The sequence below is a fragment of the Dryobates pubescens genome, chromosome 22 (genome assembly GCF_014839835.1).
Source record: "Dryobates pubescens isolate bDryPub1 chromosome 22, bDryPub1.pri, whole genome shotgun sequence".
Classification (NCBI taxonomy): domain Eukaryota; kingdom Metazoa; phylum Chordata; class Aves; order Piciformes; family Picidae; genus Dryobates; species Dryobates pubescens.
The window spans coordinates 8,785,093-8,807,697 of record NC_071633.1 but is presented as its reverse complement, the minus strand read 5'-3'; positions in this window follow the sequence as shown (position 1 = coordinate 8,807,697).

Genomic DNA, 22,605 nt, shown 5'->3' with positions numbered 1-22,605 from the left:
GCAATTGAAAATTTATATTCTAAACTTATGTTACTAAAGACAGGATTCATTATATTACTATGTTATAGTCAACTAATTTTGTGTTTAAAAAAAGAAGCCCAAACGAACATGTGAGCCCAGAGGGCATATTTTTGAAGCTCACTAAGGACTTGAAATCCCTGATTTCCTTTTTTTTTAAGGAGGTTTTTCTTTTAATTTTGCTTTCTCACTTGTTCTATCTGTACATTTAATTTTTGGAAGGTTCACTGCTAACATTGTGAGACCCATAAGTGCAATGGTTTTTTTTCTGGTAGCAAGTTCCAGACTAACTGGGTTGTTGCTGAGAAAGTTGAGTTTGCTACATTCATGATTTTTTTCTGACCAATAGTATGATCATTTTCATTCTGGAAGGTAACATGTTGTGAAGTTGTATGGAAGCATCGTGTGTTACCTCTGCCATTAACAGTCTGGAATGACTCCAGGACGACATAGTTTAGCAGCTTCTCTATCAAAGAACAGAGTATCTTTATTTCTTCCCCACTCAGGATGTTGATTCATTAAGAATCTCTGTCAGAGCTTTTATGCACCTCCCTGTTTTCTGTCAAATGCCAGAGTTCTCTACCTCCCTCCCTCCCTCCCTCCCTCTCTTCCCAGACAAAAGCAACAAAAAGCTCCACAGAGGTTTATACTCAAGATTTTTGCTTCAACCCAACTTCATGCCAAAGAAGATACCATGAAATAACTGGGGAGAACACATGAAAGCTCTAATTTGCAATAAACAGAAAAACTGGAATTATTGGAGGCTGTATTTTGCATTACTGAAAGCAACAAAGGAAAAGGGCCAAAATTAAAGATTTTGGTAAAAAATTCTGTGAGTTAGTCTTAGCTCATGTACATCCTTTGAGACTACCTCCCTCTGGGCACAGCTGCATTTATGGCAGGGATGTGAGAAAATATTTACCATGTAAAAATTAATCAGCAGAAAGTAATAGAATATTATATAATCAGTTATATTTTTTAAGAAAATGTTGATAATGTAGTGATTATTTACTTCTTTATGCTGGCTGAATTTTGTTCTCTGAAGATGTATTAGAAATGCATAGTTAATATTAATTTACTCTAGTCTTCACAACTGTTTTCCCCGTTCTTTATATGACATCTCAGTAATGATGAGTAATTAATGTATAAAGATGTTCTCAGTAAAGAATTTTATTGAAAGCTGAGATATCACAGAATAATATTCTGTAGTTCTGGATGATGATCTCAGCATTTTCAGAAGTGTTAATTGTCTGTCTTTCCCTTTGCAAATGTGTTATTAACTCTGTTCTGGTGAGATAAGAAGAAAACTAAAGAACTTAGAGATCAAGAGCAAAAACTGACAGACAACCTTCTTTCCATAGGCTCTTTGCCCTAAAGCTGCTTTTCCAGCAGACCTACCCAACATTCACCTGCATCTCTAACTGCAGGCTTTGTGACCCTCCATGTGTCATTGTATTTGGATTTGCATTATCACACAAGAAATATTAATGTCAGTCACTGTAAACTTTGTGGTAGCTAGGCAGGAGCCTTTGCAAAATGTGACCAGTGAGGTTGCTGGCATTGCTGGCAAACTGTTACTGCCATATGGGATCTTCTGGGGAAATGAATGCAGTAGCAGGTGTGCTGTTGCAAACACTTAAAAACTGATAAGACTTGGGTTGTTGGTAACTGGAGGAAAGCAAAAAGTGGTTTTGGCTCTGCCTGTTTGGTTGTACATTGCAGAAAATGAAGTAATTAAATTATGGTACAGTTCAGGAAAGCTGGTTTTCTTAGATGCCATAGGATAGCAGCAGATTGCTATCAAAAGAGCTGCTCCTAGAATCAATTAGATTGATGGGGAAAGCTGACAGTTAGGAGACATAAACCTTGCCTCCAAAAGAGAGACTGGAAATCTGGTTATGAGGAAGTGTGTGGTGGAAAATAATGAGAAATTAATTAAATGGGAAACATTTTAAAGATAAGGGAATGTGTACCTGACTAAATATGTTCTGTAAATAATTAATCCTGTATCTGTTGCATAAATAATAACATATTTCAGACTGAGCTAGCCTAAAGAGTCTGTTACGCTGTGTCTGTGTCCCATAGGGGCAGGAGAAATCAGCCTTCAGATAATTTTGCAGATCAGGCCTGCTGGGATAAGAGATTGGCCTTATGTGACTTTCTCAGATAAAATGTAGTGTAAACATTTTTCTTTGGCTACAATTTTCAAAATGTTTTGTGTGATACCAGATATTCGTGTTTGCATGAGCAGGCATCTAACAACTTGTGTATGCTGTGAGCAAAGGAACTACAAGGCATCATCAACCTGGCTGTATACTGATATAAGTCAAGTGTAATAATGGTGATACTGTGAGCAAAGTAGATAAAGCAGTTTCAGTTCACCAAAAAAAATTTTTTTTTTTTTTTCAGGAACAATAACAATACAGTAGTAAATTGTATCAACATTGTATTTTTATAGCAGACAAATTTAGAGGCAACCATGCTACTACTGCTGAATATGCTTGAGCCAAATTCTTTAGTTACCTGTTTTCTTCAGTTTTTCACTCACTGCATAGTATCATAGTATCAGTCAGGGTTGGAAGGGACCACAAGGATCATCTAGTTCCAACCCCACTGCCATGAGCAGGGATGCCTCACACTAGATCAGGCTGGCCAGAGCCTCATCCAGCCTGGTCTTAAACACCTCCAGGGATGGGGCCTCAGCCACCTTCCCTGCACAGCCCATACCAGGGTCTCACCACTCTCATGGTGAAGAACTTCCTCCTCACATCCAGCCTGAATCTCCCCACCTCCAGCTTCATTCTATTCCCCCTAGTCCTATCACTACCTGATATCCTGAGAAGTCCCTCCCCAGCCTTCTTGTAGGCCCCCTTCAGATACTGGAAGGCCACAATTAGGTCACCTTGGAGCCTTCTCTTCTCCAGACTGAACAGCCCCAACTCCTTCAGTCTGTCCTCACAGGAGAGGAGCTCCAGCCCTCTGATCATCCTCATGGCCCTTCTCTGGACACATTCCAGCACGTCCATATCCCTCCTGTAATAGGGGCTCCAGAACTGGATGCAGTACTCCAGGTGGGGTCTCACCAGAGCTGAGTAGAGGGGGAGAATCACCTCCCTTGACCTGCTGACCACACTTCTCTTGATGCAGCCCAGGATCTGATTGGCTTTCCGGGCTGGAAGTGCAAGCCCAGAAGCTGTGCACTTGAAGCCATGACTTGGCAGTTTCCGCATCTGAGGTTGCCCAGTGTGCTAATGGTAATCAGCACTGAATAAAGCTACGATCCTTTGATGTCTTTGTTGTAACTACTTTTTTTTTTTCCCCCTAAAGAAATGGTTCTGTAATTAAGAAATAAATATTAAATTATTATGACGCACCTTCTTTCAATTCCCTGCTTTTCAAATCTTGGAATTGTTCAATAGTATTTTTAAGTGATTATAAAGTATCTCCCTCTGTGTTTTAAAAGAGATGATAATAGAGGCATAATTGAAAATACATCATACATGTGAGTAACGCTAGTCCTTTAAAATTCCCATCAGTGACATACACTTTGTTTTTATTTCTCTTCTCCTAAGCTTTCAGGATTTGGAGGGCAGAATTATGCACTAACAGTGCTCAAGGGGCTCCTGCTAGTCTTTGATTATGACCTTTTCTGGGTCAGATTAATAATTCATATATTATTTCCCTGTGAAAATAGTTATGTTGCCTGTCATATCCTGTCATCTTTCTAAGGTTTCTTTCAGCTCTTACGGGACTCAGGTTCATTGACGATTAAACTTCAGAAAATGGATAATTACTGGGTTGTATGAACAAGCACCAAGTAAAGAGCATTCTGAATTTGAATGTGTTTTCTGGATCTTCAGCTGTTAGACTGTGAAGCCACTTCTTAAGGAAAATTATGGAAGATGCATTACATGAGGCACTTAAAATGCAATTGATACCTCCTGGTGGGGACAAAAAAACATCACTGTGGGGAATATTTTTGCTGTGTGAAAGACATGTAGACATTGCAACATTTTTGAGGGAAGTTACACATTTCTCATGCATCCCTTGACTGGTTCCTTTAGGCCATTTCATTACTTGAAATATTTTGCTCATGTTCTTTGTGATACAAAAAGCTGTTACATGTTTTAGATTTTAAAAATTGTCTTTAAGAAAAAATGGATTGCCTCAATTTTTAACTGAATAAATCAATTTTTAGGAGAGATTAATGTATTTAATAAACATGAGTTTGAACTGAACAAATCAGAACAGAAGGTGATGCCTGGGAAAATTATTAGATTTACATCACCTCATTGGTTTTGGGGGGTTTGGGTTTTGGTTTGTTTTTGTTTGATTGGGAGTTGTTTGATTTGTTTTTCTCTAGTTACTCTCAGTTTGCCTGTAGTGCTTAGGACACAGGTAGTGTTGTTTGCTATCCATTTGCCCCTTGCCTACTTTCAAAAGAAAAAGAGGCAAAGCATAGTTTAACGGGGTCATTAAAATGACTTGTTGTTTGAAATATGATTAAAGGTTTCTGATAAGCAAATGTACAACCTGGTGAATGTGAAAGAGCTGGAGATACTATTGGACTCCCTGATTCACAATGACTCATCTTATGTGCTTGTTTCAATAAATGCGCCATTCCCCCCGCCCCCCATCTATCCTGTTTTTCCCCCCAATTTTTGCTTGCAATGTTTTGTAGCTCATATATCGATAATTTCTTGGATTTAAGTGGTCTTGAGGCTTTAACTTTCATTTGTTCCATTAGCATTTCCTGCTAACAGGACAGCATTTTTGAAAGAATATTGAACCACAGTTTTCAAAAGAAACTGAGGCTGATTACTTTATTGCTGTAAGACAGATACTTATGGTAGGCTAAGAGCTTGCTTCTGTCCAAGTAGCTCTGGCACTTTTTTACAGATGTTATTGTTTGATAGGCACAGCATTTACATAATTCAGGGTTCTTTGTCCATGCTTAGCTGTTACTGTGCTGGAAGAAGCAGCACAGTGTTGGAAGACTTTCATTCATCTCTGCACATTTTTAATGATCCCTGTAGTATGTGTAGATGACGGAACACTGAAACAGGCTGCCCAGGGTTGTTGTGGAGCCTCCTTCTCTGGAGATACTTAAAACCTCCCTGGATGCATTCCTGTGTGGTCTAGACTAGGTGATCCTGCTTTGGCAGGGGGGTTGGACTAGATGATTTTTCCAGGTGCCTTCCAACCCCTAACATTCTGTGATTCTATGGTCAGAACTTCTATTTCCATTTCAGAAATAACAAGTGAATTACCTGTGGTGGTTCCTGAGCAGTCAGCTTAGAGGAAATTTGTGGTAGTTCACTGTAGTTTTCTTCAGTAAGCGTTACTGAACTGAATAGGGCATATCTATTATACTTTTTTTCAGATCTTTTCTAGACTCATAAAAATCTTTCTGCGTTGTTTGGTACTTTGTTCACACCATTTTTAGTTCTTTTATTTTAGGCTGAGATCCTGCAGTGAAATTTTGTGACAAGGAATAAATTGTGCAACTCTATTACTGCGGAGTAACAGTACTGTATTTCTCCTCATCAGAGTTATTTCTGGAGACCTGTTCCTTGCATAGTCTCCAATATGACCTACCAACTTGTCTTAATGAAAAGAGAGGGGGAAGTGAGATGGAGTTGCCATACAGTGAAAACCTACCAAGAAATACGTGTTTCTTTTATTTATATTAGATGATATGCAAAGATGTATTGAAACTAATCATTTTTCCTTTGAGAAACAGGTTCAGACAATTAAAGGAAGGTGTAAATTGTTAGAAATACAAAGATTTTAGATCTAACAGTTAGGAATAGCTCATTTCATCTGAAGTGTTAAAAGCACATAAGAGCTTTTAGCCTGAGTGATTAATCTCTTGAGGTTTCTGTTGGAAGAGATACATTCTTTCCAAAAGACCTTGCTAATAATAATGCATCATTAGAGCTGCACCTCAGCACAGAGATGCACGTTAAAAGTTATTAGAATTATTTTCATGCACCCCTTAATGAAGGAAAGAGACATAGATATCCCTAAGGCTACAGAATTCAGCTCCAATCTGTATAATCATGAAGAGATTACTGTTAAATCAGAAACAGAGTATCTGCTGGAAATAGACTCTTCTTCAAACAGTGTTGATTACTCTTTTCTACTGTTTTCTTCACTGAAAGTTTAGAGAAAAGCATTAAATGTCTTAATTCAAATCTATTTGTGGTGGGCCCTTTTGATGCCTTTTCATTAACGAGGCCATTTATAGGTATGTCCTTGGTATGATCTCAATGTGGATGCAAACATTTGTGATTTTAATGTCATAGGCTATTCACCTAAGGTCTTGGTGTTTGTTCTGTGCCTGCTTTCTTCCTTACAATGAAAATAAAGAGGTAGTCTAAGATAGTTGTCATATTTAAATGAATACCGTTATTCAAACACTTTAAATGTGTGTTTTTCTAAAGACTTTCTGTAAAAATGAGAAAATCTATCTTAAAGCAGATTATTTGTAAGGTATTCTACATGAACATAGTGCTTAATAAAATAAAAGTGCAGGATGTTTAAGTCTACTGGTCTTTCTACACAGGAGCATTACTGCTGTTTATATTTTACTGCTGTTTTGTATTTTGTTAATATATACCATCCATATCTTTCAGTTATATTCAGCACAGTGCTGCTTTCGCAATTCCTCTTGATACTTCCTATTAGTGGTTTGTCAATTGTACATTTCTCTTGTAGCTAGCATTTTTGGCAGGCAGCTTAATTGAAGAGACTTTTAAAATTAATCACTGTTTCTTTTTGTTTTGTTTTTATTTGAAGTTGCTGTTGGAATCACCTAATGATCTCCACTGTTCGTGACAACTGAAAATAGGTAGGAATATATCTGAACACATTTCTATATTTTATAGCACATTATGTCAAGAATGTGATACGTTGCTTTTTACATGCTGATATTATATTGTGCAGAGGGAATCTAACCCATGCGTGTATGTATAAAACGTGTTGTGAAGAACAGAACTCAGATGACTGCTAAAAAGTGTAGGTATCAGGTCCTCAGCAACAGCATTTGCGCTACAAAGCTGCTCCTACTAATCCTTACTCTGCAGATCAAAGCTCCTGTGCTTACAAAATCCTTTTCTCCTAAAGCAGTAACTTATGAATTATATGAGCCCTGGCAGAGCTGTGAGGGAGTGTGACCAGATATGGCTCATTGTTGCCAGCGCACAGCCAAAACCAGTCATTTCTTCTAAAGAATAAGAAACTAGAAATTGTCTCTCCTTGACTCACTCAGTTTCAAATGAGATGCCTGACAGCCTGATCCATTGGTTTCCAAGTACAATGTCCTGATAAGCTCAGGATATAGGCTTAGTTTGTGATACAAAGTAACTCTCTTCAGCAATCCTAGAACTTGTACTGTTAGCTCTATAGCATCTTCATCCTACTGTTATTCTACTGCACCTTCATGTGTGAAGGCCTTGCAAGGTGACAGTCCTCTTATTCACCCTCAGAAATATTATCTCTTTTGATGAAATAGTCCTCTCCAGACAGATTCTGAAATTTGAGAATTTTAGTCCTTTTATGCACCTTACAGTGGCCAGAGTAAGGGGCAAGAATTTGACAAGGTAATGGATGGGAGAATTATGTTTGAATGTTAAAAGGTGCAGAGGATTTCAACAGGTGAGCAGATGTGTTCATAGACAGATTTGCAGGTGTGAGACCTGAGAAAAGCACATCCCTACCTTTCAAGGCTCATCTCACAATGTGGCTTATTAGTGAATACTATTCTAAACTTACTTTTTATCATTTGCTTCCTCTTAAATGTTTGTGTGTTTCTGTACTCACTGAATTTGGGTGCATGTGACGTAGTGTCAAAAATCCCAACTATACTCTTTTATTGCATATCTTAGGATAACAGCCATTGAGGCTGGAAAGGACCTCTTGAGATCTAGTCCAATACACATATATATATTTTTTTTTTTAAATAGTAAGTTACTAAGTTGTTTATAAATGTGAAAATTGCAAACAATTCCAAAGAACAAAGTTTTTAGCACATGGAATTTACAGACACTTTTAGGGAACTTGTGTTCATCCATTGCTTGTTGTTGCAACCTGTTGGACAAGGGCTGTGATTCACAAACTAAAAATTAGCAAGCAGCAAATTTTCAGTTTGGTGTTGTTTTTTATAACTAGCAGTCTACCTAAAAGAAAAAACTAATTTGCAGGGTTACAAAATGAGAAAGATTTGAAGAGTAAAAAGAAGATTTCTGTGCTAGCTAGTTGTATTTTTCAATGTTAAAAAGTCAAAGCTGAAGATTTCCCTTCTAGAAATTCAATTTCAAATATCAGAATGATTCCTCTGTAATCATTACTTTGAACACACAGTAATATATAGACTGAAAAAATAGAGAAGAGCAAACAATTATTTCAGCAGATCACTACACTGCTGAAACTCCAAAAGGTTCAAATTAAAGTGTTTGAAAGCCATCCTGTAGGCTAATAGTGTTTTTCAAGCCCCGAGGCAACTCATGATGTTTCCATGGCAACTGTTCTTTACTTTTTTAATTTAGAAAAATGTTTATTCTTCACATTACACATATTATTTGGCATAAGAAAAACCTACTACTGAAAAAGTTTAAGACTCAGCAGCTTTGCCTTTTGCAGTATTTCCCTTAGTGCAGATATTACAGTAATGATTTCTGATCTTAACAAGGTTTTCATAATCAAGTGATCCTTACATTTTAATTTTCCACTGCATAGTATTTATTTGATTAAAAAAAAAGGGTGTCATATTTTCTTACATTATTGTAGTGGCAATTCAACAGATTCTAACTTCATTTGTGTGCAATTTTCATGTTAATTTAGTAGGGGTGTCACAGTTGTGATAGTGATTGACATTAATATCAAATCTGAGCATGATCAATCAGATTCTTTATGATTTTTTTAATCCATAACATATGACTGGTAGCTGGTTATTTCACTGAGTATAAACTAGCACAGAATTAGAACTAATCTACCAAAATTGGAAATCAAATCCAAGTTTCTGTGAGTGAACAGGAACCTGCAAAAGCTCTCTGATATTCAGGGTGGCATATTCAGAAGATGAACACCTAAAGTATCTTTGCCTTCCAAATGAAATTGCTAAGTGATTGCAGGCAACTCATTTTGCCTCCATAACTCAGTTCCTGCATCTACAGGTGGTATTAATGATTTGTGGTTTTGCAAAACACTGCAACACCTGCACTTTTCAGAAGAGATGAATCATAGCTCAAAGCTTTTCACTCTTAGTGAACACCAACCAACTTGTTTTGAGGAGGTATTTTGCCATTGTCAGTTGTTACTGATAAATATTTATTTAAGCTAATGATACCAAGACTGTGGCCATTTCAGTCACTTGAGCAGCTTTTGTAGCTGCAGTCAGTATAGAGAGGTGCTCAGCAATTTGGGTTCTGGCTTCCTCCTGTTTTTTATCAGCATGGTAGGTTTGCTAGGGTTACCTAATTCATATTTCTTCATATTTGACAAACACATGGTTGGAAAGTAGCAGCTCTCTAGCAGTTAAATCTTGTGCCAACATAATTCCAGTTGTGAGCATAAAGTGACTGGGGAGGATTTTATCTTCTGTGTGTGGTCTTCTGGAAGAGGGTTAACTGAGAGTGACTCCTTCTCTTGTAAGGGTTCCAGAGCTCATAGCAGGACTCAGCTGAATTCAGTAATCAATAACCTAGTTCTATAGTTTTATGGAACTTCTCAAAAAAGTACCTTTTTTCTATTTTTTTTTTTAATTTAAAAATGCTTGCTTTAGTAGAGACTTTTATTTTTGTTTCCTTCAGTGTTTTGAGTTTAAAGTTTGTGTGAGTAAAACTCCACTTAATGACAGGCTTCAATGTAAAAACTTATTTAAATGCTTTACCAGATTGAAGTCTGCCCGCTCAGTGTCCCATTCTGCCTACTTCACCCTCTACTTCAGAAATATGAGACCAGGATGCTGATGACTAATCCTACTGGTATTGATGTGGTATTGTTTACATGCAGCAGTGAGGAGTATTTTTCAGAACATTTCCTATTGTTCGAATTAATCTTTAATAAATCAGGGAACAGCAAAACTACTGTGTGACCTTGACCAAAAATAACACACTTCAGATACTTAATGTAGAGGAAGCTGTTCCCAAGCAACTTAGAGAGTATAATTCGTTGGCCCAGAGTAATCATCCAGTAATTATCACATCTATAAGGAATTTGTAATTTGTTTTTATGGAAAATATACAAACAACACCCTTCCCCCAACAGTGTAATAGTAATGAGTAATGTATCAGTATCAGTTTGATGATAATGAACTGCCAGTCTATATTCTAGCTTATACTAACAAATTCCATTGTCTGTGCTAGCCCTGGAGAAGTATAGTGAAAAGCAGGACTAGGCATGTATTGTCTTTACCTGAGTATCACTTGATTACAACACTTCCATAGAAGCTGCTAAACAACTTGCTCATGGTTTTTATTTGCACATATAGCACAGTTGTAAATCTGTACATTTCCATGAAACTGAACACAGACTACTTGTTAAAGAGTTGACAGGAGGGCAAAGTGTTGGCTTGAAGCACATTTTTTGTAGTATTTTTTGATTCATGTTTTCTAATAGCAGTAATAAGCAAGAACATACTATAGAGTGACTGTGCACCATTCTTAGTGGCTTTGCTCTTTCTAAAATGTATTATGAATAACCTTGGTAAAATTTACTTGTGTTTGCTTTTAATATCAACAAAGATATGAGGCCTAATATTCTAGGAATATTACAAATATATACTAAAAAATAGTCTCTGTTTGACACTCTCAGATGATCTATTTGGTCTGTTCCTATGCCTTATCTGTTACAAATAATATTTCTGATCTTTGACACCTCCATCTCTAAAGGCTGCTTTCAAATCAGCAGCATTCAGAGCTAAGGTTTCAGGTTTTTGCTTCATCAAGAAATTAAAGTATCATCTGCTTTAGGAGCTTATGGGCCTCCTTTAAAAGCCCAAAGAGAAGAGGGGCACTGCACACTATTTGTCAGATGGGTAATTGTAAAAATCATAATATTAACTCCTAAAGACTCATCTCTGCAGACAGAAAACCTGGTAGAAAAAAAATCTGTCTGCTTTCTGATGCATTCTCAGTGCTCTCTATAACAATAGATAATCTACCTTCAGAATTAACAGTAAAATCCATTTTAGATATTTTTAGTGATCCTAATGGATTCTATATTTATAGAAATGCTGGGGTTTTCCACTTACATTATACAGAATATTTCTAAGAGGAAGGGAAAAAATGAAACTATATAAACCAGAAATTAAAATTAAAAACATTCAAGAATGCATAATCATCTCCTAATAGTGATTTTAATTCCCTTGGTCAAAGTCTAGCCTCAGAAACACACGTTTGTTTCAGTAAGTATTTTGAGCATGATTCTTACACTTCATTGAGCCCTCTAGGCTTAGTTTGAAATGAATAAAAGTTGAAGTCAGTGGAAATCTTAAAGTAGGATATGTATCAGGTAGGATGTTTTGAGTTAAGAATTTAAATACCAGTTAAAACATTAATGTGCAGGGCATAAGGAGCAATGATCATTGACCTGTAATCTAAATATAAAATTATGAGATTTAGGTTAGAGATATTAAATATATTAAAATTATCCTAAATAAGAATATAACTTTTTTTTTCCTAAGTAAAAACATATGTTGAATTGAAGCAAACAGTTAATTAGCACTCATTTTGTAGTATTCATGGTCTGAATATCTTTATATAAATTGCCTATAGGTCAAGGTGTGCTTAACTGTTAAAATTCTCAAAGTCAAGTTAAAACCAAACCAAAGCAAAACCCATGGCATCAGTAATGTATAACATAGGTTGATGTTCTTTAATTTTTCACAGAGCTTGAATACATGCAAAAATCAGAAAGTTTTACTTGTATAAACACCAGAATATAAGATCTCACATGCAAAATCTCTTATTTCATTGGCTAGTGCTATGTTGATCTGTTTTTCAGTACAGCACTAAACTTTGAGGCAGTAGTTGTGGGAGAATTGTGAAAGGCAGAAACAGAGGGGAAAATAGAAAACTAAAGGGTACAATTTCTTTTCTTAATACTTTTATTAATTTTCCTGTCTTTTGTTGAAGTATAAACATGATGAGATAATATGTATGATTGCCATTAATAACTTTAAAGAGGTTTGTGAATGTTAGCCGTAATAGAAACTTTATGAAAGAAATGTAGTGATGTGGTAACATCTGGATGTTAGCTTGTGAAAAAACCTCCTACTGGATCTTCAGGTATATTGTTGCTAACCCATACAATTCACAGGTGCAGCAATAAAATGCCATGTAACACGGGGAGTGCAACCAAAGATAGGGAAGGAGCATTAGGAATAAATTATCATAGGAACAAAAATCTATTTTCTGTAAAAAGATCTTAATTTAAAAAAAAATTGTAGGGAAGGGGGTGGAAAGGAAACACAGAACTCACAGAAACAGATTGCTTTATATGGCTGTATTTTTAGCACTTTTCACAGTTGACAATTGCAGGGGGAAAAGAGCTTCTCTAATACATTTTTCCCCCAATATTGAGTATGATACAGAGTATATGTGAGTACAAATACACATAGATACAGGACTAATGTGGAAATATTTTTAGCATGGCTTCAGTACTTTAGTACATATATTAATTCCCATTTAAACTTTATCTGATACTGCTTTTAAAGATAAATTTCTCTGGTAAGGTAGTGGAAAATTACTTCTATTGGTTTTTTTATTAATTACAAATATCATCTGCTCACTTAAATCTGGATGATTTTGGTTGTTCTGTATAGTAGAAGCAAATAAAATCAGAGAAATATATATTCTCACAGAATCACAGAATTAACCAGGTTGAAAAAGACCTTTGAGATCAAGTCCAACCTATCACCCAACCCCATCTTATTAACTAAACCATGGCACTAAGTGCCTCATCTAGTCTTACTCTGAACAATTCCAGGGATGGTGACTCCACCACCAATGGGAAATTACTCTTTCTGTGAAGAACTTTCTCCTCACTTCAAGCCTAAACTTCCCCTGGTGCAGATTGAGAATGTGTCCTCTTATTCTGGTGCTGGGAGAAGAAACCAACCCCCACCTGGCTACAACCTCCCTTCAGGTAGCTGTAGAGAGCAGTAAGATTTCCCCTGAGCCTCCTCTTCTCCAGCTCCCTCAGCCTCTCCTCATAGGGCTTGTGCTCCAGACTCCTCACCAGCTTTGATGCCTTTCTCTGGACATGTTCAAGCAACTTAACATCTTTCATGAATTGAGGGTCCCAGAACTGGACACAGTACTCAGGGTATGGCCTAGCCAGTGCTGAGTATAGGGGCAGAATGACTTCCCTGCTCCTGCTGGCCACACTGTTCCTGATACAGGCCAGCATGCCATTGGCCTTCTTGGCCACCTGGGCACAATGCTGGCTCATGTTCAGCCTACTGTCAACCAGTATCCCCAGGTCCCTTTCTGCCTGGCCACTCTCCAGCCACTCTCCCCATCCTCTCTGTGCCCAGACTGTAGCACTGCATGGGGTTGTTGTGGCCAGTGTGTAGAGCCTGGCACTTAGATGTGTTAAATCTCATGCCGTTGGACTCTGCCCATCTGTCCAGCTGGTCAACGTCCCTCTGCAGAGCCCTCCTACTCTCTAACAGATCAACACCTGCTCCCAACTTGGTGTCATCTGCAAATTTACTGATGATGGACTCAATCCCCTCGTCCAGATCATCAATAAAGATATTGAACAGGATCAGGCCCAACACTGATCCCTGGGGGACACCACTAGTGACTGGCTGCCAGCTGGATGTGGCACCATTCACCACCACTCTCTGGGCTTGGCCCTCCTAATCCAGTGCAGAGTGCTGCTGTCCAAGCCACAGGCTGACAGCTTGGCCAGGAGTTTGCTGTGGGGGATGGTGTCAAAGGCCTTGCTGAAGTCCAGGTAGACTGCATCCACAGCCTTCCCCACATCCACCAGGTGGGTCACCTGATCATAGAAGGAGATCAGGTTGGTGGAGGCAGGACCTGAAGTATTAGAAGACACTGTCAATCCCACATTTCCTTTGATGGTGCAATACCATCCTGATGTAGGTCAAGGTTTGGCTGATACAGCTGAAGGCTTTGAGACCATTCAACGAGACTTGGACAGACTAGAGAGCTGGGCAAAGAGGAACCAAATGAGATTCAACAAGGACAAATGCAGAGTCCCTGCATCTGGGGAGGAATAATAAACTGCACCAGTAGAGGTTGGGAGGTGATCTGCTGGAGAGCAGCCCTGTGGAGAGGGACCGGGTAGTCCTGGTGGATAACAAGTTATCCATGGGACAGCAATGTGCCCTGGTGGCCAAGGCCAATGGGATCCTGAGGTGTATTAAGAAGAGTGTGTCCAGCAGATCAAGGGAGGTTCTCCTTCTTCTCTTCTCTGCCCTGGTGAGACCTCATCTTGAGTACTGCATTCAGTTTTGTGCTCCCCAGTTTAAGAGGGAATAGGGATCTGCTGGAGAGGGTCCAGTGGAGGGCTATGAGGATGATTAGGGGACTGGACCACTGCCTGGTGAGGAGAGGATGAGGGACCTGGGGCTTTTTAGTCTGGAGAAGAGAAGACTTAGAGGGGATTTAATAAATGTTTATAAATATCTGAGGGCTGGGTATCAGGAGGGAGGGGACAGGCTCTTCGTACTTGCTCCCTGTGATAGGACAAGGAGCAATGGATGTAAGATGCAGCACAAGAGGTTCCACCTCAACACAAGGGGGAGCTTCTTTACTGTAAGGGTCACAGACCACTGGAGAAGAAGTTGTGGAGTCTCCTTCTCTGGAGACTTTCAACACCTGTCTGGATGCGTTCCTCTGCGACCTGAGCTAGACTGTATGGTCCTGCTCTGGCAGGGGGGTTGGACTTGATGATCTCTTTGGGTCCCTTCCAACCCCTGTGATCCTGTTTAAGGCCCACAGCAGAGTCCTCAGTGAATGATTTGCACTTTTCATTTCTGTAATGTTCTCCTTTGGGGTTGTATATATATTGATTACAACAGATAATATTAAGAAAACCTGTTCCTCCTGCTCACCAGCATGGGCAGATGCCACACATGCACACATGCTGTATGTAGTACAGATAAATGGAGTAATTAATTAACTTGATTGAATAAAAAAAAAAACCAAAACAAAACTTGGAAAGTGTAACATTATTATTGTTTCTTACCATCAGAGACCATAGAAGGTAAGAAAATTTTCTGAGAGTAAGAGACTGGAGAGATCTTGATGTAGGTTCATCTTTGGAATCAATAAGGCTGCAGATGTGAAACGAAAGCAGTGTTTTATTAGCACCATTTTTAATTTATTAGGCAGAGTGGTTTGATTTTGGGATCAAAAAATAACAGTGGAGATACTTTGCTCTATTTTAATGTCTATATATATTTATATGGCTCTGGAGCCCCTGGAAATTTTGACAACCCATTAAAGCTGTCAGAATTTTTTCTACATCATTGCTTTTAATTCTAGTCTTTTCTCACTTTTTTCCATCACATTCTCCTCTTCTTTCAGTCTCTCTTGCTGTTGTCTCTTTTCTTCTTCTTTCTTTCCAATTCTCTTGCTGCTTTGATTTCTGATTCATTATTTGAAGTAAAAATTTACTCCATATGATGAAGAACCACAGCCATGATTTAGATGACACTTGCTTTCTTCAAATGCAGACATCTATTTGAAATTGTGGGCAGGAGCCTTTGAGTAATGTGCTTTAAGAGTATCTGCTGAATTTGTGGAGTTTCAGGAGAACATTGATTGCTATTCTGACAATGGTGTTTGAAGTTAAAAAGACTGTCAGTAATGTAGAAGAGAAAAGATAAGCAGGGAGACCATTCTGAGTTTCATGTGAGGAGATAGGACACTGAAACAAAATAGAATCCCTTAATAGCAAAGCCCTATAAAAATAAGCAAGGCTTAAAGCTTTTTTATTTGTGATCTCTTGAATAACTGTTTGTGTATTATATAGAGAAACAGATATAAAATGTTGAGCAAGAGGTGCTCTTTAAAATCATGCCTTTAATTTTGTTGTGCTTAGATGGGACAAGATTCTCAGAAGTGATGAGCAACCCTGAGTGTCTACATTCTCATGTTGCAAAGGGACTCATGCTAAGCCCTTACTGGAAATTAGATTTATTTCTGCTCCTACGTATATTTCCAGCTGGACACCAAAAATTGAAGCACACTGAATCAGTCAAAACTGATTTTCTTTAAAAGGAATTCTGATAGACCAATTTCTCTGCTTCCTCACCTGGGAGCTTCTGATGCAGAAATGTCAAGGAAATGAAGAGTTTTCTAAAAAGAGGACACTATTAGTAAGGAGAATTAATTACTGGTCCTTCAGTGGTGTCTATGCAGTAGCTTGGCAGATTATGTGCAAAGTGTTTTCATTTAATAATGTTTTTTTTTGTTCTTTCACTTATTAAGGCATTCATTTCACAAATTACAAAGAAATTATAAAAGAGTAGGGCCATTGATTCAGATCAGAAGTTCAGATTTTCTTCATAACATCTGAATATGGTGAGTTGATATCTGCTATTATTACAAAATCTACTTTGTGCCTGGCTGGCTTGACTCACCTCCAGTTAGCATGCTATTGTGAAGTGTTGCATCATCCTCACTCCAAAAAGGCTGTTTTAATGAAATGCTGACAGTGATCATTCACTATAACATTCTTCATAACTGTCATATGTTGTATTTGTCATTTGATGCCAAATAACTGAATAATGCTGAAAAGAGGAACATAGTTATGCAATGATGTGTTAAAAAATTTGAAGCAGAAGAAATTGTTCAGAAAAATTACAAACCAGGGAAAGTCTTAAAAGGAGCTGGGGCTGACTGGCCTAGAGAAGAGGAGACTCAGGGGGAACGCTATCTCACTCTGCAATTACCTGAAGAGAGGTTGAAATAAGGTGGGAGTCGGGCTCTTCTCCCAGGCAACTTGTGATAAGACAAGAGGTCATGGCCTGAATCTGTGCCAGGGGAGGTTTAGGTTGGATGTTAGGAAGCACTTCCTCACAGAAAGGGTAATTAGACACTGGAATGGATTGACCAGGGAAGTGGTGGAGTCACCATCCCTGGAGGTGTTTAAGGAAAGATTGGATGTGGCACTTAGTGACATGGTCTAGTTGATGTGGTGGTGTTAGGTCAGAGGCTGGACTTGATGATCTCGGAGGTCTGTTCCAGCCTCCATAATTCTGTGATTTTAATTGTAACTTAGCTTGACTATTTTCACATTAATTCCTGAAGTCATATTTAACTGACTGTACACTGATGGACTTTGTTCAAATCTTAACAGCTAATTTAGGAAATAATATTAAAATGTATCTAATAAAACAGTTTGGTTTATGAATTTATAAGTATTTTGATGATTTCTAATTGTCCTGACAGAAGCAAAGCCATCTCTTGGGATTCCAGTTGAAGTAGTATCAAGCAGCTGATGCCTCTTAGGCAGCACTGGGTCTGACCTCAGTATAAATACCTAAGAACTTTTATGAATAGGTTTGGACCTGAACTTAGATACTTACATCTAATTTCCAAATTCAGTGATAGGAAATACTAGAAACAGACTTGCAGCTGTTCCTCTTGGAAATATCTGTCATTGATCATAATTTCTATGGTTATTTTTAAGGCTTACAGCTTCAAACACATTCATATGAATTTGTATGAATGAGCAATGCTAAATTCATCCTATAAAGGTGTTATTCTGGGGGACCTTTTCTGATGCAGTAGGCAGGAACAAAGGCAATGTCACTCCTTGATGAAAAGATGAGAGAAAAATTGCTGATCCTTTGAAATACATTTTGCTAGAGAACACATGATTAGTGGGACAGATTTTGAATACATTCTATGTGTCTGTAGGAGGAACACTCTTCTGATGGGAAATGCACATACCCAGGGAAGGTTTTCTAAGTATATGTAACCAAAGGAGCCTCAGGGAGGCAGAGGAAGGAGGAAATTATTTGTAAAAAGATAAAAGAAGTAGGATTATATTGGACAGGAGAATTTGACCTACACAATATTTTTCTTAGTATTTTCTGGTATATGCCCTGTGTTTTTCATTTTATTGGCTTAAGGAAAATGAAGTTAGCTTTTATTTTCACAATAGAAATCATGACATAGAGGAAGAATGCCCAGACTAGGTGAAGCAAAAGAAAATGTGAGGTACCAAAGACAACACTCATGTCAGATTGCATTCATTTGACTAAAATAATGCTGAAATTCACTCATCCAGTTCAACAAAACCCAAATCTTTGTCTTTCATATATATAGTACAAGGATTTTTTCAGCGCTGTGGTGAATGACATGAGGATACATGGTAGAAGGTCATCTTCAGTGGGTTGGTTTGCTGAGAATCCCCTACACAGTTAGTAAATAATGATGTCCATTGCTCATGACACCAAGTTGAAAATTGATTTATTATCAATGTAATTTAAAAAGATAACATTAAAAAGAGTTTGTTTATAGGATTCCCTTACAAATAAAGGTTGTGATTAATATTTAAATATGAACCACAGGAAATATGGCAAAGCCCCGAGTTCTCTATATTTCTGGTACTTGAAATGCTGCATTACTTTGTGTCCCTGCTGTTGTTGTGCCTAGTGCATTCTGCCAGAATGCTAGTTCCCTTCAGTGATGCCACACACTGAAATGTTACTGCTATTATTACTGTTATTATTAATAGCCAATCCTTGAAGGATTCATCAGAATTTGGGAAAAAAAAATTAGTTCAGAGGAAATCTGATGTTCTGAGTGCCCAGCTTTGGACTCTCCACAGTGGCTTCCTATTCAGTGATTGTTGTCCAAATGTACAGGAAATCCTCAAGTAAATGGAATTGTATCAAGGTGAAACTTTCTATTTGTAGATCTAGAGAGGAAAAAACAAAAAGAAAAAGAAAATAAAACACTCCTGCACAGTACAAGTGATGGACATGCTATTAAAAACCCAAACCAACCACAACCCTGGCCATGTTATCAGCTTCTGGGTGCGGCACTCAGATTAAAAGGACTAAGCATCCTGGATCTGTGGTTCATGAATATTAAATGGCCACTAATGGTGCAGGCCAATACCCACATATTCTTGGCCCCTGAAAAATGATCCAGAGTCAAGTGGTTCTTGACCATACCATAAAAGTTAAAATTATAGTCTAGGTATTTTATCCATGTGCATGTAAGTAACCAATGTCTATTTGTGTTATCCAAACATCACTCTCTTTCCAGATGTTTGGTGCATTGCTCCTTCAGCTAGTGCTCTGAAAAGGTCAAGCATTTCTGTAATGCCTAGCATGATAGGCTGCTCAGAACATAAGCACTGAATAATAATGGTCATGTGAAGTCTGAAATAGTCCTGAAGCTTTTTAATCTTTTACTAAATGAGGACATAGCTATAAATGAAATTGTCAGTTCTCTTCAGCATGGGCCAGGCTATACATTGGGGGCACAGTCTCAAGCTGTGCCAGGGGAGGTTTAGACTCGAAGTGAGGAGAAAGTTCTTCACTGAGTGAGTCGTTTGTCATTGGAATGTGCTGCCCAGGGAGGTGGTGGAGTCACCATCCCTGGAGGTGTTCAAGAGGAGATTGGACGTGGCACTTGATGCTGTGGTCTAGTCATGAAGTCTGTGGAGACAGGTTGGACTCGATGATCCTTGGGGTCTCTTCCAACCTTAGTTATACTGTGATACTGTGATTGTAAGTGAGTGTTAGTTAACTGATGCTTTTAGAAGTAAATCTGTGACTAATTTATGCTCGTGTTTCTGTTGCTGAGCAGTGGTTTTTTTCAAGTATCTATGCAGAATGCTGGAGAACATTTGATGTAAGTAGTAAAATGGATTAGAAAAACATTTCAAAGAGAGATTTTTTTTTTGTCTCTAGTTTCTGTTGAAGTAGCTTTGTAACAATAAAAAAGATTTGCCAGCTGACAACAGAAATTTAGTGACTTCAACAGTGTTATCCTTTATTCTTCCTTAGCTCTATAACATGGGTTAGGTAGCTGAATATCCACACAAGTTGGCCAGCTGACTTCCCAAACTCTGTTTTTCAAGTAAACGAAGTAGCTAGGTTTTTCTAAAGTGAATTAATAAAATGTCTGCATGGTTGAAATTGGTTGAAAGGTTTTTACATGTTTCTTGCCACAGCCTAATTGCAGTAAAATAGCACTTAGAAGTATGATACTAAGGGAAGCTGGATAATAGCTCTCTTTCAGGATACCTTCCTTTGGCCATCAGTAAAAAGGTAAAGAATTCTTTATCCTGGAGCAAAAGAAGTCTGTGTCAGAGATAATCTGTATTTAAGACATTGCAGCATAAGGGGAGTTAAAAAAAAAAAAAAAAAGAGAGTATAAAATGGTTGCTCACATCTTTCCCATCAGATTTAGGACACTGAGAGTGGTGAGATAGCTTTAAAGACCCATTAGAGAGGAATAAATGCTTCCTCCACCTACTCTAGTCTGGTGGTTCTTTTCACAAGTTCCCCAAAAAGGAACACTGAGTTCTTTGCTAACTCTCTGCAGAGCATTCCTGGCATTACGCTGGCTTTGAGCTACCACATTTGGCATAGAAATTGTGTCAGTAGGTGCAAGGAGATTAAGAAAAGATCGAACATATTTTTTAGGCTCTTAAGATACATAGCAGTCCTCTGAGTTTGCCAACACAGCTCTGAGCAGTACGAAGATTATGTGAATTTTTGCTGCCACTCTACTGTCCTGTTTCTTTAGTAAGTGTATCATAATGAAGAATAGGACTCAGAAGTTTTATGAGTGTCAGATGTGTGTGACCAGTTGCAGGAATAAAAGATTGATATTAGAGAAGGTAGAAATTGGGAAGCCTGGGCAAAAAAAAAGCTATGCCACTAGATTGAATTTGTGATTACAGATGCAGATGAGGTATGGGTGGTACCCTACAAAGCTCAGCATTGCATGTAGGTTGAATTGGTTTTTATCCCACCTGCCTACAGAAGATAAATAATAACTGATTTTACCACTCAATCAGCAATTTGGCAGTTGCATGTCCTTTTATGGAAAGAAGAGATAAAAGACTCTGCTTGCAGCCCTGATCTCTACAGAAGTAATTTTTTCTTAAATAATTCAATAAATGTGGTCTTTTTTTTTTTTTTTATTTTAAATTTATATCTCAGACAGTAATTACCAACCAGATGCTATTTTAGGCACAATCTGCAGAACACCCATGGTACTTACTTTGAATTTCAAAATAAACATAAAAACAACATCGTTGCACTTAAGAGCAGAAAGGTGAATTAAAGTCACTTAAGGTGCTATAATGCATAAGTTTCTGTAAGAGTACTATATATTTTATCATTATAATCTCTGTCTATGCTATTATCTATAATAATAATCTCTGTCATGCTCTATGAGACTGGTTTTTGTGGCATTATTAAGTTTTGTGTTGAATCCTCTGGTTCAAAAATGCTCAGGTTTCATTTGCTTAAAAATCACTGTGTGACAGTGTTCAGGGCTTGGAAGACCAAAGTGAATTGTTTCCTGATAAAAACTGAGACTTCTTAACATGCTGTGCAAGCCATTTCTGTAATAGTGTGTTGGGAGAGTTTGGATAAGAGACATAATGCAACTTAGGAAAAAGATAATGTCATACTCTACTCCTGCTCCCCACACTGTATGGGCTGGCATATTGACATTTCTCACGTTCTTAAATGATTCTTTAATATTAAAGCTTCTTTAATTAGACTTTTTGAACCAGACTTTCTGTTCAGGCACATTTTACATTATGGAACTTTTACAGAATTTCCTACTTGTGCTTGTATTAGATCATAAATTCAAGGAATGCTATTTGCAAGTTAAGTGGTTCATGGCCATGACCTTTTGGATGGTGTGGTGGACCAGACTGAAGTGTGGTTAATTAATTTGGAAATGATAAATGCATAAGTATAGCTAGTGAATTATTTGAAGCTGTTTAAATGGCAATATTAGAATACTGATCAGGGTGATAGAAACCATAGCTTGAAATAGACTTTGGACTTGTCACTACTAAGGGACAATTTTGGTTCTCAGTTCCGAAGTCTGGAACTTCCAATTTGCACAGTCCATGCGGGGGAAGAAGCCAACCCTGATCAATTTACTGATTTCTGTTTCAAGGCAGAGAGGCATTAATTAAATCTGGCTTAGAATTTACACCACAAGCTGTACAACAATTAGCATGTTATCAGAAACCTCTGTTAGAGCCCAATGCGACAGATTCCAGTGACAATACTGTCAGACAGGAATGGCCTTAGTTTGCAGTGCAAAAAACTATGTGATTTCCTTCCATAGAAAGGTTATCTTGAGAGTCACTAACTGATTGTGTGCAAACCTGATCATATATACGTACAGAGGTTCTCCTGCCTAAGACACTGATTTCCATAACAGCCCATGTCTTGGCTCCTCAGGGACATCACTCTCACTTTAGATACTTCTTAGACTTTGCTGCATGTCTTCACTAAGCATTCTTCCCAAATAAAGTCATAGTCAGCTTCTAGTAATGCTTTTTATTTATTAAGGTTATCTCCCTTAATTTGCATCTCTCTGGATATTGGCT